A 27,228-nucleotide genomic window follows, 5' to 3' on the forward strand; every position below is an offset into this window, starting at 1 on the left:
TGAGCCTGTTTCTACATCTTTCAAGCATCCTGTCTTACCTTCTTCAGATGTGTAAAATACTACCTGATAGGCATAGTCCTGTATACCAATCATCTGATAAAAGAGCAACAATTACAGCAAACAGATTCTAATTTTAAGTTCATTCTTAATTAAAATTGAAACAGGGCATGTGGGTCAATGACCCTTGGTTTCTTTTTCCATTTTAGCCACGACCTATATGTTACGCATTCTGTGGTAATTCTTCCTACCAATGGAAGGGCTTAGGCCATTGTATTTGGGGCACTGGAGTTACCAAATGTTTTCATATCTATTTTCTCATTTGCACCTCATACAAACTCTGTCATTTACTCCACTTTATAAAAGGGAAAACTGAAATTCTGAAAAGTAAATTGCTCAAAGCCTCACACGTAATAGCTGTTCCTGAAAGTACTCTGAGAAGCATAACTTACAAGATTATCAGTGAAACTTCTTGCTAACAATCCCTGCTTAGAAGTCTAGAAATAGTTTGTGGTTTGTAGCATCATATGCCTAAATAATTTTTTATTACTTTCTCTTTTCTCAAACTAATGTACTCATAATCCACTTTGAAGGGAGTGGACATAACAGGGGGTTGTGCAGATTTCTTGATTCTCATTTGCAGATTACATATATATAAAAAATAAAACCTTAATCCAAGAGGATGTAAAAATATCAAATTGTGCCTCTTGTAGTTTTGGACAGTGCAACCACATTGAAGGGAATTAACAATATATTTTCATGAGGGAAATGTTTTCCATATCAAGATAAAAATTTCTGTGGAATTTACTAACTATAATCCCATAGATTTGGGCAGTGAGCGGTCGGTCACCTTGTCAGAAAGGTACAGCTGACAGCTCAATTTACACACATTCCTGACAAAAACAGATAAGAAACATAGTCTCTCTCCTCTGCGATTTCTATATATTTTCAATGCTCTATTTTGTGTAGGTCATTTTTTGTACTTGTTACTATGGTTTGCCTTTCCTGTTTCCAACAAATGGAAGTGTGAAAGAAGCTCATCTTCACTTCCTGACAGTATGACAATACCTGGATAGTGTAGGTAGCAATTGGACACCAACTCCAAGACTTCAAAAATTCCATTCACAACCAAAGCTGCATTCTTTTTCAAGACAATGACTCTCTGCAACAAGGGGAAACCATGTATTTCCATGAATGTTTGTAAATACTTAAAAATTTTCATTCAAAATGGAAATCAATATTTAGGAACTCGTGAAAACACTCGCATGCACTGCGCACACACACACACACACACACGTAGAGAAAACGAGAAATTGGGAGAATTATATTTTACTATTAGGTTAGAATTTAGTGTTTTTAAAATTCAAAAATTTAGCATTATAATATAGTTTAGAATCAAGAAAAAGGAAGACCTGTAAGATGAATTACAAAAACAGTTAATAGTAATATTACCACACTGAAGACTGGTAGGTAAGGTATGTAAGTCGTAGTAATTAACATTTTTAGACATTAAAATGTTTTCCCAATGCACACATTTCTCAGCATTTACATGGAAAATTTCAAGATTCAGTTATTTCTTATTGACCTATGTGCACCAAATCATGTGAGGCTTGTGGAAACTATGTTTTTCTTTCCTTGTTTCCCTGTCTTCCATTTTGGCATATTATGGCATTTGTATTTGAGTTCATCAGAAGCTTACATCTTAGCATGATGAATGAGGCAAGGTAAAAAAATACTCAGATTAAGTGAAAAAAGTCTCAAAGACTTTAAAAGTGTTCAAAACACAGGTATGAAAATAACCACTGAGACTCTTAGAAAGTTTTTTGAAGTGGTTGTGAATTTTTTCAGAGTTATATACATCTTTAACATTTATAAAAGGTGGTGTGTGTGTGTGTGTGTGTGTGTGTGTGTGTGTGTGTGTGTGTGTGTAAACGGTGCTAGGATAAAGGTAAAGATGGTTATTCAGCTGTCATTTTTCTCTCTGTTAGAAATCAGGACGAAAGAAACCTAAGTTCCTGGAAGAAGTGGAAAACTCAGCTAAATTCGGGTATGTGAATCCTTTAAGAGCACTATTCCCATCTAGAGGTTTATATCCAGACTTTATTTCCTGTTTGCCATCTCGGATCCCTCTCGACTCTATCCATTATCACCTTGATATCTGTGTTCCTGGCCCCATCATGGCAGCCTGACCTTGAATATTGCTATTGCTCGAACGGTTAACTTTGGTGTTGTTGATTCAGGCCATTTCAGAAGAGCAGTTAAGTCAGCCAAGTTGTTCACCTGTAAGTATCTAAGTCTCTCCATTACAATCTAATGGTTAGACTATTTAATGTAACCTCTTCTTTACTCTGAAAGGTTTAAAGAATTGTATGTTGCATATATGTGTTTCCACTTCCATGGGAAGCAGATTAATATGGTAAAATGAGACCAGAGGTCATGCTTTCTTTGAGCGTGGGATCAAGTCATGATTTTGTGTTCTGGGATGTTATGTGACTGGGCAAGGGCTCTCTACTTCAGGGCCTACCACAAATAATTGTTGACAGTCAATTCGAGGCAGCAGGGTATAGCTGTAAATACCATGGACTCCAAAGTCAGACTTTGAAATGCCGAAAATCCTGCTTGAAATCCTGGCTCTACATTACACATAGTGTTACTTTGGAAAACTTACTTAACTTCTTTGTCCTTCAGTTTCCCATCTTTATAGTGGAGATGACATGTGTACCTGATAGGGAACCAGTTCTGCTGTGTCCAAGGCCCTTGCTTCCCATTACACCATGCTGAGCATAACTTGTGTTAAAGCTCATTGAGATGGACAAAGTAATAGGAGTTTAAAAACATCTACAGAATGAGAAAAAGTGCAGTGGTCAAAATGGTGAATAAATAAAGCATGCTTAAGAAAACTCACCTTGCCACTTCCCTGAGGTAAACCAGTTTTTCAAAAGAGTCCTTGTTTTAAACTTTGTTTAAACCAAAAACCAAAGTGAATATCTGTCAAACCATAGCAGGCAGGAAATGCCAAAGATGTTGACCTTTCCCTGGAAATATGTGACTTCCATTGTTGGCTGTGTAAATCTGGGACTTTTGTAGGAAGGACATGAGCATATCTTAGTTATCATGACTCTCCATAAGTGTCCAGGTTTAAATCATGCGAGACTTCATGGATTATAGTCAGACTTGCAGATTAGTAAATTAAAGAGAGTGTGAACTTTTGAAAAATATTCGATTTACCCACCTACTGAAACTTAGTTTCTAAGGTAAGTGTAAGCACAAATAAACAAGAAAAATATATGTTTATGTAACTGCAGAACATCAAAACCACTGACCTAGTCAAAGAAGAAAACCAAATGTTGATTTTAAAAATCTAAAACAAAAACAAAAGGAAATGTGTTACTATTTATTACTGGTATTGCATTGATGAAACTGGTTAAGGGAATCTTCTTAATTTTTAAAACTGAGCCCTGACTGTTTATGAACATTTTGACCATAACTTCTGGCCAAATTAATCACCCAAGTTCATCTGTTATGGTAGCGTGACGGGCATCTGCAGTATTCCGCCACTCGTGCTGCCATAATAGCTGTTTCCCCAATCCCTGAACTTCTTTCTCATTACAGTACATGGGCATACCACCCACTGTGTTGATCAAGACAGAAATCTAGAAGGCTTCCTTGATTCCCTTGGTTCTTTATTGCCCATAACAAATTCATCACCAATTCTGTGGGTTTTACCTCTGAAACATCTATCTTTACTCTGGCCTCTTCTTCTCATCTCTGCTGCCACCAACATAGTCCAAGCCACTATCATCTCTAGCCTGGATTGTCCCAGTGGTCTTTTATATGGTCTCCCTGCTTCTGTGCTTCCTCTCCTGACCTCCGCTGATCCATTGTCCAAACAGTAGAGAGATCTTTTAATCGGACCATGTTACCACCTTGCCTACAAGTGGTTTTCCATTGCAATTAGAATAAATTGATGGGAATTTACATTTCAAAATATCAAAATACTCCACGTTTCTTATTTTTAAATAGTTAAATGGATATTCCCAGTCATTCTCTCCACAGGTGTCGATTGTTAACTTTTTGTATACATCTGTCAAGAAATTCAAATATATCCTATTTCTGAGTAATTTTGGGGATTTTATTCTAATTTGCCCATTGGTTGTCTTCCTTGATATTAATATGGTTTACCCATTTGCAGATGTTACTTATCTACTCAGATGCTGTCTCTAATTAATTTCCAAACGAATAAGCACTTTATTTTGTGTGGCCATTTAAAAGAAAAGCAAATATACACCCCAAACAACAAAGTCTTGAGGAAAAATATACAAATTAGGCAATTCAGACCACAAAAAGCACACTGGGCTCAATCAATACTTAAAGTGGTCTTATGTTGGGTGGGCTAGAGGATTCCCAAATCATAATTTTAAAAAAGTCTCTGATAGGTCCTAAATCACCATATTGGAGAAAACTGTTGTTTTTATTGTTAAATGTTATCAGGCAATACAACATCTGCATGAACAAATTCTATGTATAATAATTAAGAAATAGTAGCTACCCAGAGTAATTCATTTTTAGAGAAATAGCTACTGAAACCCAAAGGGTTTTTGATGGAATGAGTCCAGTAACTTAGAATAAACTAGGAATAAGCTAACCTGGTAGACCCTTCGTGCTGGACTATAAATAGATGTACTCATTCATACTTAACTGGTATTTCAGAATAAAATATTATTGAATCAACAAGCTATTAGGAGCAAGACATAAGTGTTTTCACTCTGTGTAAAATCATGGTGCATTGGTACCCTTACAACAGTATGTGAATCTGCTTGCTTTGCCTCAGGAAAGGCAGAGTGGAATTGGTTTAGAAAGTATGAATATAAATAGTTAATTGATGCGGGAGCTATTTGTATAAATAATTTTTAATTGATAATTTTAACTCTACCGAAATAAAATTTGAAAGAGAATACATATCAATTGAAAATATTAAAGTGCAAGAAAAGACAGATTACTTCTTGCTAAAAAGAGTGCTAAATGATTTAGGACAATTTTATCTTAATTGGTGCTTCGGAGTGTATTAGTTGATGAGAATTTTTCCTTCAAACTAGGTTATACAGATTCACACTATAAAAGTTTTATAGATCATTTGATATGTCTATTAATGGTTTATTATGTGAATCTGGTGTTAGTTTTCATCCATATCCTTTAAGGTTAATCTCCCGAAGGAGAGCCATGCCCACCCTACGTGCCACTGCCACAGAAAACATCCTCGGATGACTCTTTCAGGGTTTATAGTAACTTAATTGGATACTGGATCAGATATTAATGTAATAGTTATAAGGAAGGATATATAAAAGTATAGTTAATGGGCATAAAATTAAAGGTGATTTGTCCTGTGCCCTATGACACTGCTTCACTCTTTCCAGGTGCGGTTTCTACCAATATTGCAGATAGGCGGCACTCTGCCATGTTTGCTAAGGATTCTTTCAGTTACCAAAGGGTAGCCACTACAATGCCTGGGAAATCAACTGCCTTATACCTTGGGTGAACTTCAGTGCTCACTTTATTCAAACATGGCAGAGACCAAGAACTTAAGACCAGGACAACGATGACACTAATTACTCTGAGGCTCACGACTTTATATTTAAAGAGTCTAATTTATATACCATCTGAGAGCTTACCTGGCATTTGATCTACTACTTGTTTGAAGCCTGCTGAGCAGGGGATCACACTCTGTAAGCATATTTATAACGAGCTTGCCTTTTAATATTCTTCCTGTATCTTAAAGGGGGAGCAGGTTAGAATAAGACACATGGACACCTAGGTGTTTTGAGGTGAAGAGGGTCAGGTTACAAGGCCTGCGGGCTTTAAGCTGGTATTCAGGTATGTGCTGGCCTTCACATTCCCTCTGACTTGATCCAAAGCAACACTCAAGAGTGGTTCAGCTATTCATTACTCATGGAATTTAATAGTCATGTAGGTAGTCCATAAATTAATCTCTTACTACATTAATGCTTATTTTATGGTATCATCAAAGTTATGTTATTCTGTCAGGATAATATAATTAATGTATGGCCTCACTGGACTAGTCTTTCGTCAAAAGTAGCAACTATTGGTCCATTTATGATGAAGAGGTTTGTGTTTTTCTAATTAATAGAGTATTTTCAGAGCGATTTTAGGTTTACAGAAAAATTGAAAGTTCCCATCGTCAGTACCACAAAGTCTTGATTACTGTAGCTTTACATCTAGTAAGAATTCAAGTCAATTTAGAGGCAGTCCAGTGAATTTGTTTTTCTTCCATATTGTATTGGGTATTTTGGATCTTTCACTTTTCATATAAACCTTAGAATTAGTTTATCAATAGACATTAAACAATTTGTTGGGATTTTGCTTGGGGTTACACTGAATTTATAGAGGAAGTTGGGAAGAGCTGATAGCTTTGCAATGTTGAGTCTTCCTATCTATATGGAATATGGAATCTGTCTATTTATTTAGATATTCTTTGATGTCCTTCATCAGAATGTAGTCATCTTCATCATACAGATCTTGTATATACTTTGTTAGATTTATACCTGTGTACTTCTGAGTACTTTGGTGCTAATGGCGATAGTACTGTATTTTAAACTCAAATTGCTCATTGTTTGCTTATGATAAAGCAATTGACTTCTGTATGTTAACCTTGTGATCCTGCAGCCTTGCTGTAATCACTTACTAGTTCCAGGAGATGTTTTTGTCGATATTTTGGGATTTTTCTGCATAGACAAACATGTCATCTATGAAAAAAGACAGTTCTATTTCTCTTTTCCCAATACATATACCCTCTGTTTCCTTGTCTTATTGCACTAGCTAGGATTTTCAATTTAATATGGACTAGAAGTGGTGAGGTGGTTCTTCCTTGCCTTATTCCCAATATAGGGGAACAAGACCTAGTTTCTCATCATTAAGAATAATGTACGCTGTTATGCTTTGCTTAAGAATAATGTAGGCTATGCTTGTAGACATTCTTTATCAGGTTGAAGATGCTCCCCCATTCTTATTCTGATGAGTTTCTTTTTACCAGAATGAATGGTGTTAGGTTTTGTCAAATGCTCTTTAGGCATCTATTGATAAGCTGTGATCATATGGTTTTCTTCTTCAGGTCATGATGGACTGCATTATTTATTTGCCTATGTGGAATAAATCATACTTGATCGTAGTGTGCATTTCTTTTTATACATTGTTGGACTCAGTTTGGTAGTGTTTCATGAAGGATTTTAACGTCTATGTTCATGAGAGATACTAATTTATAGTTTTCCTTTCTTGTAATGGATCTATCTGGTTTTAATATTAGGGCAATACTGGCCTCATAAAATAAATAAGAAAGCATTCCCTTTGTTTCTATTTTCTGGAAGAGATTGCAGAAAAGTGGTATAATTTCCTTTTAAAAAAATATTTGGAAGAATTCACCAGTGACCTCACCTTGTTCTGTTCCTTTCTGTTTTGAAAGTTTACTCATTTTTCATTCAGTTTCTTTGACACATATAGACTTATTCAGGTATCTATTTCTCCTTGAATGAGTTTGTTTCAGCACATTACGTTTTCCAAAGAAATGGTCATTTCATGTAAGTCGTCAAATTCGTATTTTATGACCAATAAGTGCTAATAATATTCTTTTATTATCTTTTTAATGTCCATAGAATCATTATTGATGGCCCTTCTTTCATTTCTTACATTAGTAATTTATGTGTTCTCTCCTTTCTTCTTATTTAACCTGGCTAGAGGTTTATCAGTTTTATTGGTCTTCTTAAGAACAGGCTTTTGGTTTTATTGATTTTCTTTATTGAATTCCCACTTCAAGTTCATTGTTGTCTTCTCCAATTTTTACTAATTTTTCCTTTTGTGCTGCTTATTTTTTATTTAACATATGCTTCTTTTCTAGTTTCCTGAAGTGGAAACTTAGGTTATTGATTTTAGGTCTTTCACCCTTTCTAATATATACATTTAATGCTCGAGATTCTGTCTAAGCACTGCTTTCACTGCATGCAACAAATTTTGGTAAGTTATGTTTTTAGTTGATTTAGTTAAAAATTTTTTTAAACTTCCCTTGAGACTTCTTCTTTGACCCATGTGGTATTTAGAATGGTGTTGTTTAACTTCAGTATATTTTAGGGCTTTTCAAGCTACCATTCTTTTATTGATTTCTAGTTTATTTCCACTGTGGTTTAAGAGGATACATTCTATGATTTCTATTCTCTTCAGTTTGTTCGGGTGTATTTTATGGCTCAGATTGTGATCTATTTTGGTGACATTCCATGTGAGCTTGTGAACAGAATGTATCTGCTATTGCTAGTTGAAAGTCTATATGTGTTAATTAGATCCAGTTGATTGATGGAGTTGTTCAACTGTCTTTACTGATTTTCTGCCTATTGGAGCTGTCAATCATTAATATAGGAGGGTAGAAGTCTTAAGCTATAATAGTGGATTCATCTGTTTTTTCATTGCAGTTCTGTGAGGTTTTGCCTCATGAATTTTGATGATCTGTTGTTAGACACATTGGCATCAAGGTTTGTTATAGCCTATTAGTGAATTGACTCCCTTATAATTATGCAATGCCCCTCTTTAGCCCTGATAATTTTCCTTGTTCTGAAGTCTGCTGTCTGAAATTAATATAAGCAACTTTCTTTTGATTAGTGTTAGCATATCTCTTCCCTTTACTTTTAAGCCATATGTTTTTACATTTAAAGTGGGTTTCTTATAAACAAAATAGAGTTGGGTCTTGTTTTTTGATCCATTCTGACAGTCTCTTATCTTTTGATGTTTTTAGACCACTGACATTTAAAGTGATTCCTGAGAGTTGGATTACTATCCACCATTTTTTTATTGTTTTCTATTCATTGTTCTTGTTCTTCTTCTCTTTTTTGGTTTTTCACTCTTTTCCTGCCTTCTTTGCTTTTAATTGAGCATTTTACGTCACCCCATTTTCTCTCTAGTCAGCATGCCAGTTATCTCTCCTTTTTTCCTTTTTTACATTTTTTAGTTACACCTCAAGGCTGCCCTTGAGTTTGCAATATACATTGACAGCTAACCAAAGTCCTTTTTCAAATACAGTACACTTCTTGGTTAGTGCAAGTACTTTATAGAAAGTATTCTTAATTCCTCCCACCAGTCCTTTGTGCCATTTCTGTCATTCGTTTTGTGTATCCACAAACTTTAATTACTAAACAGTTTTTTGCTGTGTTTATTTTGAGCAAACTGCTATCTGTTAGAGTAATTAAGTACAAGGAAGGTAAGTATTTTATTTTACTTTATTATTTTTGAATGCTCTTCATTTCTTTATATATTTGAGTTTCTAACCTATACTATTTTCCTTCTTCCTGAATAATTTATTTTAACATTATATGGAAGGCAGGTCCACTGGTGACAAATTCTCTCTTTTGTTTTTGCCTGAAAAAGTCTATTTCCATTTTATTGTGAAGGAAAATTTTTGTGGATACAATATTCTAGGTGGATGGTGTTTTTTCTTTTTTTTTCCCAACACTTTCCACTTTTTTCTTGATTGCACAGTTTCTGAAGATAACTCCATTGTAATTCTTATCCTTGCTTCTCTGTAAGTAAGGCTTTCCCCCAACCCTGGCTTCCTTAAGGATTTTCCCTTTGTCTTTTATTTTCTCCAGTTTGAATATAATATGCCTGGATGCTGATATTTTTGGTATTTATCCTGCCTGGCGTTTTAGGAGCTTACTGGATCTGTGGTTAGATATATATTTTTAATTTTGGAAACTTGTAGGATTATTGCCTCAAGTGTTTTTGTCTGCTTGCCCTTCCTTCCTCTTCCCTTCTCTCTTTCCCTTTTCCTTACTTCTTTCCTCCCTTCCTTCCTTTCATTCATTCACCTATTTCAGGCATTCCCACTATGCCCACTTTACAACTTTTCCAATTGTCTTTTGAGATTCTGTTCTGTCTTTGTTGTTCTTCTCTTCTCTTTGCATTTCAGTTTTGGAAGTTTTTATTTAAGTTTATTCAGGCTCATGGGTTCTTTCCTTGTCTGTGGTCTAGTCTATTGATCAGTCATCAGAGGCATTCTTCATCTGTTACAGTGCTTTTGATTTCTGGAATTTCCTCTTGATTATTTCTCAGAGCTTCGGTCCTTCTTCTTGCATTACCTATCTGTTTCCTGACTTGTCTCCACTTTTTACTTTAGAGCCTTTAACATATTAATCATAGTTGTTTTAAAACCCTGGTCTGAATCCGTGAGCCATATTTGAATATGGATCTCATGTTTGCTATATCTCTTCAAACTGTGATTTTTTTGTCTTTTAGTATATCTTGAAATTTTTTGTTGAAAGCTGGGCATGGTATACTGGGTAAAAATAACTTGGGTAAAAAACCACTTAGTGTGAGGTTTTATGTTTATCTGGCTAGAAGTTAGAATCTTTGCACTGTTTGCTGTAGCAGTAGGTTTCAGAGACTAAAACTTCCTCGAATGTTCTTGTTTTTGTTTCTCTTATTGTCGAGTTTCTCAAAAGAGTTCTTTTTAAATAATGTCTGAAACATGCAGTTCTTTCAACTGTATTCTTATGTTATCATACAGGAGCCTTGCTGATGTGGTAAGATATGGGGAAAGGAGGAGGAAAATGGAGGAAGCATTTTATTATCCTACGAGTAGGTATCAGTTTTTCAGTGAACTGGCGCCCCTGAGCTGTGACCTTCTAGGTGCTTCTTAGTCACTAATGCCCCCCTTAGGTGAGATGGGAACGCTAGGCGGGGCTGGAATTGAGTATTTCCCTTCTCCCATACTAAAGGCTGGAATGCTGTGGAGTCAAGTATTTCCCTCCTTTGGATTGGTTTGGCTCTGTAAAACCCCAGCAGATTAGGCGTTTATAAAATAGTTTCCCTTGAGGACAGGCTTTGTTAAGAACAGAATGCTCTGGGTGTGTTTCAAAAGTGGTACACTTTCCCTGTCTCTTAAGGAAGCAGGAGAGGATTTTTCTCTGATCTTCACTATGAGAACCTGGTAGGACTCCTCGAGATAAACTAACAAACTCGTGGGATCCTCTTCAGGTTTTAACTCAGACTTGGCCACACTAAGGCCCCAACACTGTCTCAGTTACAGCTTATATTTTCCTGCCTTGGTACTAGTTCTCGTGGATGTTTGTGCTCCTCAGGTTCTGCTCCTGTGAGTTGTGATTCTCTGTATTGACCTCTCTGGCATTCCAGTTTTGGAGGCCATGATTTTCCCTGTGACATCAATTCCATGATGGATCTAAGAAGAGGTGTTGATTTTCAGGTTTCTCTGCTTGTTTTTTATGGGAATGGAAGTGACAGCTTTAGCCTAAGCATTTTCTACACTGGACTGGAAACCAAAACTAATTGTGTTTGTTTTGTTTTCTTGTGTGAGCAGTTTCTTTGGTTTTGCCTAAGTAACCTATGTACCAACAACACCTGACAATTATTGTCTCCAAAGCAACATATCATTTTTCTTCATGATTTTAATAAAATCAGTGTGTATACGTAATACATGAGTACATGTTTGTGTGGTTTTCTGCCAGTGCTACAGAGGCACAGAGGTTCCTTTTCATCCCTTCTAACTCCCTTTCCCCTCTGTTATGTAATCCCTGTTAACATTTTGCTGTATAGCCTTCCAGACATTTTTACACCATTATCTATGGCCTATATCTCCATTACTATATTCATATATCTATTTAAATTTATATTGCATGAAGATGTATACAACAGTCTTTAATAATTTAACCTTTCTAAATTTGGACACTGTTTTCTTCTTAATGTTGCTTATTTGTGGTTTTATCTTTCTTGTTCTTGATCAGATTCGACAATAGGTAATTTCATTTTTTTTGGTATCATTAATCTACAATTACATGAGGAACATTATGTTTAGTAGACCCCCCCCTTCACCAAGTCCCCCCACATACCCCATTAGTCACTGTCCATCAGCATAGTAAGATGCTGTAAAATCACTACTTGTCTTCTCTGTGTTGCACAGCCCTCCCTGTGCCCCCCCACATTATACATGCTAATCGTAAGGCCCCCTTTCTTCTTGCTCCCCCTTCTCCCTCCCTTCCTACCCATCCTCCCCAGTCCCTTTCCCTTTGGTAACTGTTAGTCCATTCTTGAGTTCTGTGATTCTGCTGCTGTTTGTTCCTTCAGTTTTTCCTTTGTTCTTATGTTCCACATATGAGTGAAATCACTTGGTGCTTGTCTTTCTCCGCCTTGCTTATTTCACTGAGCTTAATACCCTCCAGCTCCACCCATGTTGTTGCAAATGGTAGGATTTGTTTTCTTCTTATGGCTGAATAATATTCCATTGTGTATATGTACCACATCTTCTTTATCCATTCATCTACTGATGGACACTTAGTTTGCTTCCATATCTTAGCTCTTGTAAATGATGCTGCAGTAAACATGGGGGTGCATATGTCTTTCTCAAACTGGGCTCCTGCATTCTTAGGGTAAATTCCTAGGAGTGGAATTGCTGGGTTAAATGGTATTTCTATGTTGAGTTTTTTGGGGAACCTCCGTACTGCTTTCCACAATGGTTGAACTAGTTCACATTCCCACCAGAAGTGTAGGATGGTTCCCCTTTCTCCAAATCCTCGCCAACATTTATTGTTGTTTGTCTTTTGGATGTTGTACATCCTAACTGGACATCGCTAATCATCAGAGAAATGAAAGTTAAAACTGCAGAAGCAGTTTTAACTGGGATGTTTTTAATGATACAGTCCTACAACAAGAAATAAGAAAAACATCATTCAATCTAACCTTACACGTAAAGGAACAAGATAAAGAATAAACCAAGTTCAAAGATGGTAAAGGGAAGGAAATACTCAAGATCAAATCAGAAATAAGTGAAACAGAAATTTTAAAAAAGAAAATTAAAAAGATGAATGAAACTGAAAGCCATTTCTGTGAAATAAAGACATGATAAATCATTAGCGAGACTCACAGGAACAAAAGAGTTCATAAATGAAATCTGAAATGAAAGTGAAATTACAACCAACACCACAAAAATACAAAGGGTTCTGAAAAATTCTATGCACTAATAACAAACTTCCAGAAAGAGAAATTAAGAAATCAATCCCATTTACAATGGTATCAAAACAAATGAAATACCTACAAATAAATTTAACCAAAGGGGAGTCAAAAGACCTGAACTTGAAACCTGTAAAGGCATTGATAAAATTGAAGATGACAGAAATAAATGGAAAGATATTCCATGCTCATAGATTGGAAGAATTAATATTGTTAGAAAGTCTGTACTGTCCAAAGCAATCTACATATTCAGTGCAGTCCCTATCAAATACCAATAGTATTTTTCATAGAACTAGAATAAATACTATTTAAATTGGTATAGAACAACAAAAGACCCTGAAAAACTAAAGCAATCTTGAGAAAAAAGCACAAAGCTGGAGATGTTATACTACAAAACAATAGTAATCAAAATAGTATGGTACTGTCACAAAAACGGACACATAGATCAATGGAACAGAATCGGGAGCACAGAAATAAACCCACATTCATATTACTAATTAATGAAAAGTAAGCAAGAATATACAATGGGGGGAAGGATAATCTCTACAGTAAGTGGGGTTAGGAAAACTGGAGAGCTTCATGTAAAAAAATGAAATGGGACCACTTTCTTACACTATAAACAATAAACTCAAAATGGATTAAAGACCTATATGTAAGGCATGATATCATAAAATTCCTAAAAGCAAATAATGGGCAGTAAACTGTTGGACATCAGTCGTGGCAGTACTTTTTTGGATCTGTGTCCTCAAGGAAAGTCTACAGAAGCAAAAATAAATGATCGGGACTACATCAGACTAAAATGTTTTTTTTGCACAGCAAAGGAACCATCAACAAAACAAAAGGGCAACCTACTGAATGGGAGAAGATATGTGTGAATGTTATATCAAATAAGGGGTTAATATCCAAAATATATAAACAACTCATACAACTCAATGCCAAAAGAATAAATAATTGAATTAAAAATGGGCAGAAAACCTGAACAGAAATTTTTCAGATATCCAGATGGCCAAGAGGCACATTAAAACATGCTCAATATATCTAATCATCATGGAAATGCAAATCAAAACTGTAATGAGATACTACTTCACTTCTGACACAATGGCTAGTATCAGAAAGACAACAAGCAAGTGTCCATGAGGATTTGGAGAAAAGGGAATCCTCATGTTCTATTGGTAGGAATGTAAACTAATGCAGCCATCATGGAAATCACTATGGAAGATTCCCTAAAAATTAAAAATAGACTGTATGATCCAGTAATAACATATCTGCGTATTTAGCTGAAGAAAAGAAAAGCACCAATTCAAAAAGATGTATGCACTCCTGCTGTTTATTGCAGCGTTATTTGTAATAGCCAAGAAACAACCTAAGTGTGCATTGATACGTGAATAAAGAAGATGTGGTTTATAGATACAATGGAATATTACTCAGCCATAAGAAAGAATGAAATCTTCCCATTTGTGACAACTTGGAGGGACCTAAAATGTATTATGCTAAGTGAAATATTATGCAAAGTGAAGTCATAGAAAGACAAATGCCATATGATTGCACTTGTATGTGGATTCTAAAAAAAAACAAAAGAAAAGAAGAAAGGAGAAAATGGAAACAGACTCATAAAGGCAGAGAACAAAATGATGGCTGTCATAGGGAAGAGGGATGGGGGGATGGAAGGATGGACAACATAGATGAAGGGGGTTAAGAGATAGAAATTTACAGTTTCAAAGTAATTGTCATAGTACATAAGAAAAGCACAGCATAGGGAATATAGTCAATATTATTGTAATAACTGTGGTGACATATAGTAGCTTCACTTATTGTGGTTAGCATTTCATAATGTGTATACATGTTGAACCACTATGTTATACACCTGAAACTAATATGATACTGTGTGTCAACTGTACATCAATTGAAAAATATCTTTATTTACATTGACGAAAATACAGTAAACAGCAAATGTAAACAATCAACAAAATGAAAAGACAGTCTACACAATAAGAGAAACTATTTGCAGATCATTTACCTGATAAGAGGTTAATATCCAAAATATATAAAGAACTCATAATTCTTAATGGCAAAATAATAATAATAATCTGATTTTTAAATGAGCAGGGTACTTGTATAGACATTTTTCCAAAGACATACTAATAGCCAACAGGTACATGAAAAGATGTTCAGTATCACTAATCATCAGGGAAAAGCTAATCAAAACCCCAATGAGCTACCACCTCACACCTGCTAGAATGGCTATTATAAAAAACGTAAGAGCTGTGAAGTGTTAGTCAGAATATTGAGAAACGGGAATCCTTGTGCATTCCCACTATTTGTGGGAATGTAGAATGGAGCAGCTCATATGGAAATCAGTTTGGAGCTTCCTCAAGAAAGTAAAAATAGAGCTATTATATGACTTAGCAATCCCTCTTCTGCATATATATGTTGAGGAAATGAAATCAGTATCTCAAAGTGATACACATTCCTGTGCTCACTGCAGCATTATTCTCATTAGTCAATGCATGGACATAACCAAAATGTCCATTGATGAACGAATAAAGATAATGTGATACATATATATACATGTATAATTTTTTACACTGTCTAAATGTGTATATGTATACATATATATACACATATGCACACACACAATAGAATATTATTCAGTCATAGAAAAAGAAGGAAGCCTGCCATTTGTAACATCGTCAATGAACCTTGAGGGCAGTAAACTAAGTGGAATAAGTCAGCCTGAGAAAGACATATACTGTATGATCTCAAATGCAGAATCTAAGAAAGCCAAACTCAGAGAAACAAAGAGTAGATTGTTAAGTTGGTGGTTACCAGGGGCTGCGGAGAGGTTGGGGGACGAGGAATGGGTAGATGTTGGACAGAGGATACAGATTTTAAGAGATACGGTGACTAACTTCTGGGAATCTAATGTACAGCATAGTGCTATGGTTAATAATTCTGTTATATGCTTGAAAGTTGATATGAAAGTAGATCTTAAATGATCTCACCACAAAAATAAATGCTAATTATGTGAGGTGATGGATGCGTTAACTAACCCTATTGTGGATTCACTTTGCAATATATGTATGTATGAAGTCACAATGCACACCTTAACTTACACAATGTCATTTGTTAATTATTTCTCAAAATAGCTAGAGAAAAAAGGGGTAAAGAAGGAGATAATGTATAGCTAAATGAGGAAGGCAGTTATAAAGTGGAGTAAGACATGATGCTATTGTCTGAAAATAGCTAGAGTTTGAGAATCGTGTTTGAAATAAAAGAATAGAGACAGAGGGTAGAAAAGTGGTTGACAAAGGCTAGGGTGTGGGGGAAATAGGGAGAGGTTCGTAAAAGGGTACAAACTTTCAGCTATAAGGTAAATATGGTCTAAGGATGTAATTTAACATGGAGACTATAGTTGGTGACACTGTATTGTATAATTGCAATTTGTTAAGAGTAGAACTTAAAAGTTCTCACCAAAATTAATTAATTAATTAATTAATATGTGAGGTGATGGATGTGTTAATTAACTAGATGGGGGAATCCTTTCACAATGAATGTGCACATCTATCATCATGATGTGCACTTCATATATCCTACTGTTTGGTCAATTCTACCTCAATAAAACTGAAGAAAAGGAATGTTAAATATATTTGATGTTTTACCAGTGATATTTGAGATAGACAATATAGAGTAAGTGTGTCAGAATCACCTAAGAACCATTTTTTTTTTAAAAAAAAAAGGATTCCTGGGCTTTGCACTAGGCATACTGAATCAGAATCTCCAGGGATGTTGCCCAGGGATGGACACTTTTTGAAAAGTTTACCAAGTGATACTGTAATAGCTCCACTGAATAGATCTGATTGGTGTTTGAAGATCACTGGTACAGGGTACATGCTAATTTTTCATTCACTGGGTTCTGTAAACTTTGTCTCTGTATATGTTAGTTCATCCAAAAGCAGCAGTCCTGAATTTTATGGTGTGGTAACTCAAATTCCTTAATTGAATTAACAGTTTAATGCCTTCAGTTTTTATAAAAAGAGTTAAGACAAAAATTAATTTGTGAAATCTTCCTGTCTTTTACAAAATTACTCAAATATTGTCCGTTGAGTAATGAAATGTTCATCATTTAATGAGTCAGTAAACAGGTTCTTCTACCTTTATGCCAAGAAAAAGCCTGTTTCTCCCAATAAACTTGTATGCCTCCGTTTCTTAGAAAATTATATGACAGAGCATGTTTTCCTGTGATTTGGCTTCAGCAAGCTTAGAATATATTGTAGTGTTCAACAAAAGTAACTCATTTACACCAGGTACTGGCTAATTTGCTCTTTTCTGTTCAGTTGTTTCTTTGCCTGTTTTGAGATCTTTTATAATTTTAAGTCTGATTGCAGTGGTTCTTAGTATATGTTTTAACATTTCCCACCACCACAATCCTTTCTGGAAAAAATTAGTATAAAAATGATAAATTCAGAACTTTTGACATAGAAACATTGAAGGTATATTTTCTTATGTCTATTTGTATGTATACATGTGCCTGTGTATTAACTCACTGAAAAGCAACAACCTTGTATTGTAGGAAGAAAAAGAGACAGCCATCAAATATTTTGCGAAGAGCCTTGTGTATGTTATGTAGTTATTTTTTTTAAATGAGTGACTACATGTATCTAATGATCAAATTGCAATTTATACCTGAGAAGGGGAAGCACAAGTAGACAATTTGTGGATTTTATTTCTGTATGTTCTTCACTTTCCAATGGCTCTTTGTTTCATATTTTATGCCTTATTTATGACTGTGTGTTATGTGAAAGCTTTTCCAGGACCTGTCTCTCTGGTATGCAATGCAGAAACAGGTAACTCAAGTACATTTTTGTTTACCAAGAACCATAAATCAACACTTTAAAACTGTTATTCTTGTAAACAGAATTACAGATATTTAAGTTATTCCTTAGCTATCTGTCATTTTTTGCTCTATTAGCAACTATTTGTTCTTTAGCCAGTGCACCTACCTGCCCCCTGCCTCCAAGCCAAATAGTATGAAACTATAAAAATGCACAAATAGTGGATTACAAATTTATTCAATAACTACAGCTTAGCCCTTGAAGCTCACAGAAACATAATATATGGCAAGTAGAATATATTTCCAAGAGAAATGAGGCCAAAGGTTATAAAATATGTGCCATAAGGAGCTCCCAGTTTTCCAGTGCCTGCACCGTTTCCACATTCATACTAGCAGTGTGTGAGGGTTCCAATTTCTCTACCTCATTGACAGCACTTACATTCCTTTTACTTTTCTTTAAATTATAGCCATCTTAGTAGGTACAAAATGGTGTCTCACTGTGTTTTTGGTTAGCATTTACCTAAAGGCTAATGGTGTTGACCATCTTTTTGTGTGCTTGTTTTCCATTGGTATGTACTCACTGGAGAACTATCTGTTCAGATCCTTTGCTTTATATGAACTGTGTTGTGTGTCCTTTGGTGTTTAATTGTTAATGTTCTCTATATGCTATAGATACAAGTCCCATATCAGGTACATAGCTTGAAATACTCTATTTTATATGTCGTCTTTTATTTTCTTCATAGTGCCCTCTGGAGGATAAAATGTTTAGTTCAATTTATTAATTGGAGGATGTCCAATTCATTATTTTTTTCTTTTGTTACTCCTACTTTTGATATCATATCTAGGAAACCATTATCAAATCCAAGGTAATGAAGATTTATCCTATATTTTCTTCTAAGAGTTTTATAGTTTTAGTTCTTACATTTGAAATCTTTGATTCATTTTGAGGTTTCCTTTTTCTTTTTGTACATAGTTTAAGGTAAGGGTCCTAATTCATTCTTTTGCATGTAGTTAATCATTTTTTCCAGTTGAAGAGACTATTCTTTCCGCATTGGTTTTGGCAACTTTGTTAAAAATCAATCGACTATAGACGTACAGATTTCTTTTTTGAACTCTCACTTCTATTCCATTGGTCTATGTGTCTCTCCTCATGCACCTACCACACGGTCATGATTACTGTAGCTTTGTAGTAAGATTTGAAAACAGGATTTTGAGCCTGTGAACTTTATTTTTCTTTACAAGATTGTTTTGGCTAGTCAGTCCTGTAACTATTATATATACATTTTAATATCATGTTTTCCATTTCTACAAAAAAATATAGCTGTAGTGATTTTGATAGAGATGGTACTGAATCTGTAGATTGCTTTGGGAAGTGTTGCCATCCTAAAAATAGTAAGTCTTTCAATCCATGAAAACAAGATGTCTTTCCATTTATTTATATCTGTTTCAATTTCTTTCCACAAAACTTACTTTTTATCATTGTGATGAAATACATGTAACATAAAATTTACCACTTAACAAGTTGTATCTGTATAATTCAACAATATTTAGTACATTTATACTGAAACTTCTATCCATCACCAGAACTGTTCATCATCTCAAAATGAAGCCTCTGTACCCACTGAACAACAGTGCTGTATCTCCACCACTCAGCCTCTGATAGCTACTGTTTTATTTCCTATGTCTATGAATTTCACTATTCTAGGTACATAAGTGGAATCACAATGTTTGTCATTTTGTCTGGCTTATTTCATTTAGCATAATATCTTCAAGATCCATACACGTTATGGCATGTATCAAATTTTCAATCCTTTGTAAGGCTGAACAATATTCCAGTATATTTATATGTCACATTTTGTTCATCTATTCATCAGTTGGTGAATATTTGGGTTGTTTCCACATCAGCTGGTAGATATTTGGGTTGTTTACACCTCTTGATTATGGTGAATACTGCTGCCATAAACATTGTTGTACAAACACCTGCTTGAGTCCCTGCTTTCACTCTTTTGGATATATACCCATAATTGGAATTACTGCAACATACAGTACTCATGTATTGAAAAACTTTTTGAGGAAATGCCTTTCACAGTGGCATCATTTTGCATACTCACCAGCAATGTACAGGGTTCCAATTTCTCCACATCTTCACCAGTACCTGTTATTTTCTGACTGAGTTTGTTCATTTCATTTCAGGTTTTCTTGTCCTGTTTTTTTAAAATTGGAATATAGTTGTCATACAATATTATATTGGCTTCAGAAATTAAAACAGTAATTTAAGAATGATATACATTACTAAATGCTCACCATGGTAAGTGTAGTTATTCTCTGTCACTATACCAAGATATTACAACATAATTGGTTATATTATCTGTTGTACTCCCATTTCTGTGACTAATTTATTTTATAATTTGAAGTTTGTACCTCTTTATCCCCTTTACCTATTTCATCAATTGCTCCACCCCCGTCCCCTATGGTAACAACCAGTCTGTTGTTAGTACTATGCTTTTATTTCTTTTTGTTTGTTTGTTTTCATTTTTAGATTCCACATGTAAGTGAAATCATATGGCATTTTTGTCTTTCTCTGTCTAACTTATTTCATTTAGTATAATACCCTCTAGGTCTATCCATATTATCATGAATCACAAGAATTCATTCTTTTTTTATAGCTTTGTTTTATATGTATATGTATATATGTAAATCACATCACATCTTCTTTATCCATTCATCTATTAGTGGACATTATGGTTGCTTTCATACCTTGGCTGTTATAAATGATATTGCAATAAGCATAGGTGTGCATATGTCTTTTCATGTTAGTGATTTTGTTTTCTTTGGGTAAATTCCCAGAAGTGGAATTGCTGGGTCATATGGTATTTCTATTTTTACTTTTTTGAGGAACCTCCACACTGCTTTCCTTAGTGGCTGCACCAATTTACATTCCCACCAACACTGTAGGAGGGTTTCCTTCTCTCAACATCCTCACCAAAACTTGTTATTTCCCATCTTTTGGATAGTAGCCATTCTAACTGTTGTGAGGTAGTCTCATTGTGATTTTGATTTACATTTTGTTGATGACTAGCAATGTAGAGCATTTTTTCAAGTGCCTGTTGGCCATCTGTATTTCTTCTTAGCAAAAATATTTAGGTCCTCTGCCCACTTTTTAATGGAATGATTTGTTTTTCCCATTTTGAGTTGCATGAGTTCTTCTTATATTTTGGATATTAGCCTTTTACCAGATATATAATTTGCAAGTATATTCTCCCATACAGTAGGTTGCTTTTTCATTCTGTTGATGATTTCCTTTGCTGTGTAGCTTTTTAGCTTGACAAATGAATGAACAGTATTTATGTTTGGGGACTACTTTTTGTAGTCCAGATATTTGTCCAACAGTGTTCATGGCAGCATTATTCACTATAGTGAAAAGGTAGAAACAACCAAATAGCCACCAACTATTGAAGGATAAACAAAATGTGCTATTATATACATACAATGGAATATTATTCAGCCTGAGAAAGAATTAAAATTCTGTCATATGCTGCAACATGTGTGAATCTTGAAGACATGCTAAGTGAAATAAGCCAGACAAAAAGGACAAAAAGTAGTCCCACTGGTTTACTTTTGTGTTTGTTTCCTTTGCTTAGGAGACATACTCCTTACTAATGTTGATGTTTAAGAGTTTACTACCTATGCTTTCTTCTAGAAGTTTTATGGTTTCAGATCAAATATTTATGTCTTTAATCCATTTTAAGTTTACTTTTATACACGGTATAAGATGATGATCCAGATTGATTCTTTTCCATGTAGCTTTCATTGTTTTCCCAATAGTACTTATTGAAGAGAGTGCCTTTTCCCCACTGTATACTCTTGCCTCCTCTGTGGTAGATTAGTTGACCATATAAATGTGGGTTTATTTCTGGGCTCTCTATTCTGTTCTGTTGATCTATGTGTGTATTTTTGTGCCACTACCATATTGTTTAGATTACTACAGATTTGTACTATAGTTTTAAACCAGGAAACCTCCAGCTTTGTTCTTTCTCAAGATAGCTTTGGCTATTCAGGGGCTTTTGTGGTTCTATACAAATTTTAGGATTATTTGCTCTAGCTCTGTAAAAAATGTCACTGGTGTTTTGATAGGGATTGTATTGAAACTGTAGATTGCATTGAGAAGGATGACCATTTGAACAATTCTTCCTATTCATGAGCATGGAACAGCTCCCTCTTTATTTGCATGTTGCATGTTCTTCAATTTCTTTATTCAGTGTCCTGTTATTTTGGTGTACAAACAAGTCTTTCAATTCGATGGTTAAATTTATTCCTAGGTTTTCTATTCTTTTTGATACAATTGTGAATGGGATTGATTACTTAATTTATCTTTCTGTTCATTGTCTATATATAGAAAACAACAAATATCTGCATATTGATTTTTGTGTCTTGCAACTGTACTAAATTCATTTATTCTAATAATTTTTTGGTGGAGTCTTTCGGGTTCTCTATATATACTATCATGTCATCCGCAAATACTACAGTTGTGCTTCTTTAACAAATTGGATGACTTTTTTTCGTTTTCTTGTCTGATTTCAGTGGCTGGGTCTTCTAGTACTATGTTGAATAGAAGTGGTGAGAGTGGACATCTTTGCCTTGTTCCTGATCTTTCAGTTTTTCACCACTGAGTATGTTAGTTACAGGTTTGACATGTATGGCCTTTATTATGTTTATATATGTTCCCTATATACCCACTTTGTTGAGCATATTTATCATGAGTGGATATTGAATTTTGTCAAATTCCTTTTCAACATATATTGATAGGATCATATGTTTTTTATCCATCCTCTTGTTCATGTGGTATGTCACATTGATTTATGACTTTTGAAGAAGCTTGCATCCTTGGAATAACTACTACTTGGTCATGGTGAATGATCTTTTTAATATATTTTTGAATTTCCTTTGCAAATACTTTGTTGAGGATTTTTGCATCTGTGTTCTTCATGGGTATTGGCCTGTAATTATCTCTTTTTTTTTTGTCGTGTCTTTGTCTTATTGTCCTATCAGGGTGATGCTAGCCATGTTGAATGAATGTGAAAGCTTTTCTTCCTCTTCAATCTCTTGGAGTAATTTGAGTAGGAGAGGTACTAACTCTTCTTTAAATGTTTTGTAGACTTCTCCTGTGAAACTATGTGGTTTTGGACTTTGTTTCTTGGGAATTTTTTGATTATTGATTCAATTTCCACGATAGTGATCAGTCTGTTCAGACTTTCTATTTCTTCCTGGTTCAGCCTTGGAAGAGTATATGTTTCTAGAAATTTATCCATTTATTCTAAGTTGTCCAATTTATTGCCATATAATTTTTCATAGTATCTCTCATAATTGTATTTCTGTGGTGTCAGTTGTAACATCTCATTCATTTCTGATTTTATTTATATGAGTCCTCTTTCTTTTCTGTAATGAGACTAGCCAAAGTCTTATAAATATTGTGTTGTTTTTCAAAGAACCAGCTCTTAGTTTCATTGATATTTTTGAGTCATTTTTAATTTGAATTTGGTTTGCAAATAGTTTGTTGCGGATTTTTGCATCTGTGTTAACCAGGGGTATTGGCGTGTAATTCTCTTTTTTTGTGTAGTGTCTTTGTCTTATTTTGGTATCAGTTATTGGGTATTTGGTATTTCATTCATTTCTTCTCTGATGTTTACTGTTTCCTTCCTTCTACTAGCTTTTTTTTTCTTTTTCCAGTTCATTTATGTATAGGGTTAGATTGCCTTTTTGAGGTCTTTTTTACTTCCTAAAGTAGGAATTTATCACTGAAAACTTTCCTCTTAGGACTGCTCTTTCTGCGTCCCCAAAATTTTGGACCATTACATTTCTCTTTTCATTTTTTCCCACTATTTGATTTCCTCTGATTTCTTTGATGACTCATTGGTTGCTTAGCAGCATGTGTTTAGTCTCCATGTGCTTTTGGACTTTTTTCCCCAGTTTTTTCTTATAATTGATTTCCAGTTTTATACCACTGTGGTCAGAAAAGATGGCTTTTATTATTTCAATTGTCTTCAATTTATTGAGAAGGGTTTGTGGCCTAACATGGTTTATTCTGGAGAATGTTCCATGTGTACTTGAAAAGAATGTGTATGCCACCTTTTGCTGATACAATGTTTTTTATGTATCCCTTAAACCATTTGGTCTAATGTGTCATTCAAAGCCACTGTTTCCTTGTTGATTTTCTGTCTGGATGATCTACCCGCTGATGTAAGTGAGGCATTCAAGGTTGCTACTATTTTTGTATTGCTACTTACTGCTCCTTTTATGTGTTAATATTTGCTTTATATATTTAGGTGCTCCTCTATTAGGTGCATAAATATTTGCAGTTGTTTTATCTCCTTGCTGCATTAAACCCTTAATTATTATATAATATCCTTCTTTGTCTATTTTTAGTTTTTGTTTTACTGTCTGTGTTATCTAATATAAGTATTGCTATTACAACTTTTTTCCATTTCTATTTGCATGGACTGTCTTGCTTCCCTTCAGTTTCAGGCTGTATGTCTTTAGGTCTGAAGTGATTCTCTTATAGGCAGCAAGTACATCAATCTTGCTTCTTAATCCATTCAGTCACCCTGTGTCTTTTGGACGGAGCATTTAATCCATTTATATTTAAAGTAATTATTGATAGGTATGTACTTATTGTGATTTGGATAAATGTTTCCTCGTTGTTTTTGTTGCTCTTCTCCTATATTTCCTTCCTCTCATTTTCTTTCCTTGTGTTTCATGATTTTATTTACTGTAATGCTTGGACTTCCTTCTATTTCTTGTGTATGTGTTATAACTTTTTGATTTGTGGTTACCATTGGGTTCTTGTTTGTTATCCTATGAATGTAACAATTTATATTATGTTGATGGTTACTTAAGTTGGAATGCATTCTAAAAGCACTACATTTATTAGTCCTCCTCCTCCACATTTTATGCATGTGACGCCTTCTTTTACACCCTTTTATTTAGTGATTCCCTTAACTAATTTTTACATGTAATTGATTTTACTACATTTTTCTTTTTGACCTTCATACTGACTTTTAAGTAATTGTCCTACAGAGTACCTTGGCCATACGTTTGCTTTAACCAGTGAAAATTTTCTGTTTCGTAATCTTCTTGCTTCTAGTTAGGTTCTTTACCTCTTAGAGAAGTCCTTTTAACATTTCTTGTAAGGCCAAATCAGTAGTGGTGAAACTTGTTTAACTTATATTCACCTGTGAAGCTGTTTACATCTCCTTCAATTCTGAGTGATGATCTTGCTGGCTAGAGAATTCTTGGGTGCAGTTTTTCTTTTTCCTTTTAGCACTTTGAATAATATATCATGCCACCAGTTCCTAGCCTGTAGGGCTCCTGATGAAAAATCAGCTGATAGCCTTATGGGCATTCCCTTGTAGGTATAACTTGTTGTTTTTCTCTTGATACTTTTAAGGTTCTCTCTTTTTTCTTGATCTTGGATGCTTTAATTATTATGTGTCTTGGTATGGACTTCGTTGTGTTCATCTTGTTTGGAGCTCTCTGTGCTTCCTGGACATGAAAGACTATTTCCTTCCCCAGGTTAGAGAAATTTTCAGCTATTATTTCCTCAAATAATTTTTCTACCCCTTTCTGTCTCTCTCTTCTCCTTCTGGACTCCTACAATGAGAATGTTAGGACTTCTGATGTTATCCCAGAACTCTCTTAACCTGTCTTCCTTTCATTTCATTCTTTTTTCTTTCTTCTGCTCAGTTTATGAGTTCTTTCCATTAATCTATCTTCCAAAGTGCTGATCTGTTCTTCTGCATCTTCTAGTCTGCTGTTCACCCCCTCTAGTGTATTTTTCATTTCATTTATTATATTCTTCATTCTTGTTCTTTTTAGATTTTATATCTCTTTTTTTTGAACTCTTTAGAGTTCGTCCATTGTTCTCTCAATTCTGGTAAGCATGTTTATAACCATTGTTTTAAAGTCTTTTTCAGATAGGTTGGTTACCTCTGTTTCCTTTAGTTTTTGTTTCCTGGAGTTTTTTCCTGTTCTATGGTTTGGAACATATTCTTCTGTCTCCTTATTTTGTTTGACTCTCTGTACTTGATTCTCTGAATTAGTTGGCAGAGATTGCATTCTCGGTCTTGAAGGATTGGTGTTGTGTAGGAAGGTCCTGTGGGAGAATGCATGTGCCTGGTGGTTTTGGCTGGCTGGAGGCCAATTGAACATGAGATAGGTTTGTCGTGGTGCTGGGGCTCCCAAGACATGGTCCCAGGGTTATGATCTGTGGTGCCCAATTGGATGGACTACTGGCTAGTGTGGCACTGGTAGAGTCTGTCCTGAAGAGGGAGATGTGGTGAGTCAGTGGTGTGTCAGAGATGCACTCCAGGAAACTCCCAGATTGGCACCCACTGAGTCCACTGTACCACCCAAGGGCCAGTACATCCTCTGGACTGCTCCAGGGAATCCCAGGGTCATTTCAGCCATGTCCGACTGGCAGGGTAGTGACAAGCCCTGTGCTCCCTCATCCATAGGTTGGTGCATATTCTGGACTGCTCTCGGAAACTCTGGGTTCATTGCCACATTGGGGGAGCAGGTGGTGACAAGCCCTGTGCAACCTCCCCAGTGGCTCCGTGTGTACTATGGGGATTTCTGTGGAACTCTGGGTTCATTGCTGGGTCTCCACTGGCAGGGCAGCAGCAGGTCCCGTGTGAACTCACCTACTATCCTGTGCATGCTCTGATCTGCTCCAGGGATTCCAGCATCAACACTGGCCAGGTCCTCTTGGTGGAGCAGCTGTAGTCCCTTGCATACTACCCGTTGGGCTGGGGGTGTTCCTGGTCACACTGGTGGTGGTTGAGTGGGTGAATGGCAGTGGGCAGCTAGGGAGACTATTGGATATACAATAGACGTAATTGTGTATGGGTGGGGGCTGAGAAGCTGCCTAGACTGAATCTGAAATTCGTGTGTGTGCCCAGATCTCGCTCCTCATAGTTTTATGATGTGCAGAACGAATGCAAACAGTCATGCTAGCCAGCACCTCCGAACCCAGAGTGTGTTCCAGCACTTCCCTTGCCATGTAGCAGATGCTTTAGTTCTGGAAATTGGGTGATTTCACTATGGTCTGGATGCACTTTAAACTGAAGCGCTTTTTTCTTGCACCCCAGGTCAGGGAATCTGTGTCTGGCTCTCTCATTCATATTCAGGTTATCAAGGAGATAGATGCACTCCCCTGTTCACTAAAGCATTATTCACAGTGGCGAAGCTATGGAAACAGTCCAGGTGTCTGTCGTGGATGAATGAATAAAGAAGATGTAGTATATTTAACAATGAAATACTGATCAGTCATTAGGAAAAAAAGAAATCCTGCTATTTGCAATAACATGGATGGACCTTGAGGATATTATGCT

At 35.4% G+C, this 27,228-nt stretch overlaps 1 protein-coding gene across 1 annotated transcript in view; it reads left to right on the top strand.

Annotated features, from left to right (window-relative positions):
• Nucleotides 1–1,989: 1,989 nt before the first annotated feature.
• The window catches only part of LOC130682052 (kelch-like protein 4), an 86,921-nt gene continuing 61,682 nt past the window's right edge, over nucleotides 1,990–27,228 (top strand). The window contains exon 1 of the mRNA XM_057496185.1: nucleotides 1,990–2,044. The gene's annotated coding sequence lies outside the window, so the exon portion shown is untranslated. The remainder of the gene's footprint in view (nucleotides 2,045–27,228) is intronic.

Source organism: Manis pentadactyla, chromosome X (assembly GCF_030020395.1).
Source record: "Manis pentadactyla isolate mManPen7 chromosome X, mManPen7.hap1, whole genome shotgun sequence".
In the NCBI taxonomy this organism is placed as follows: domain Eukaryota; kingdom Metazoa; phylum Chordata; class Mammalia; order Pholidota; family Manidae; genus Manis; species Manis pentadactyla.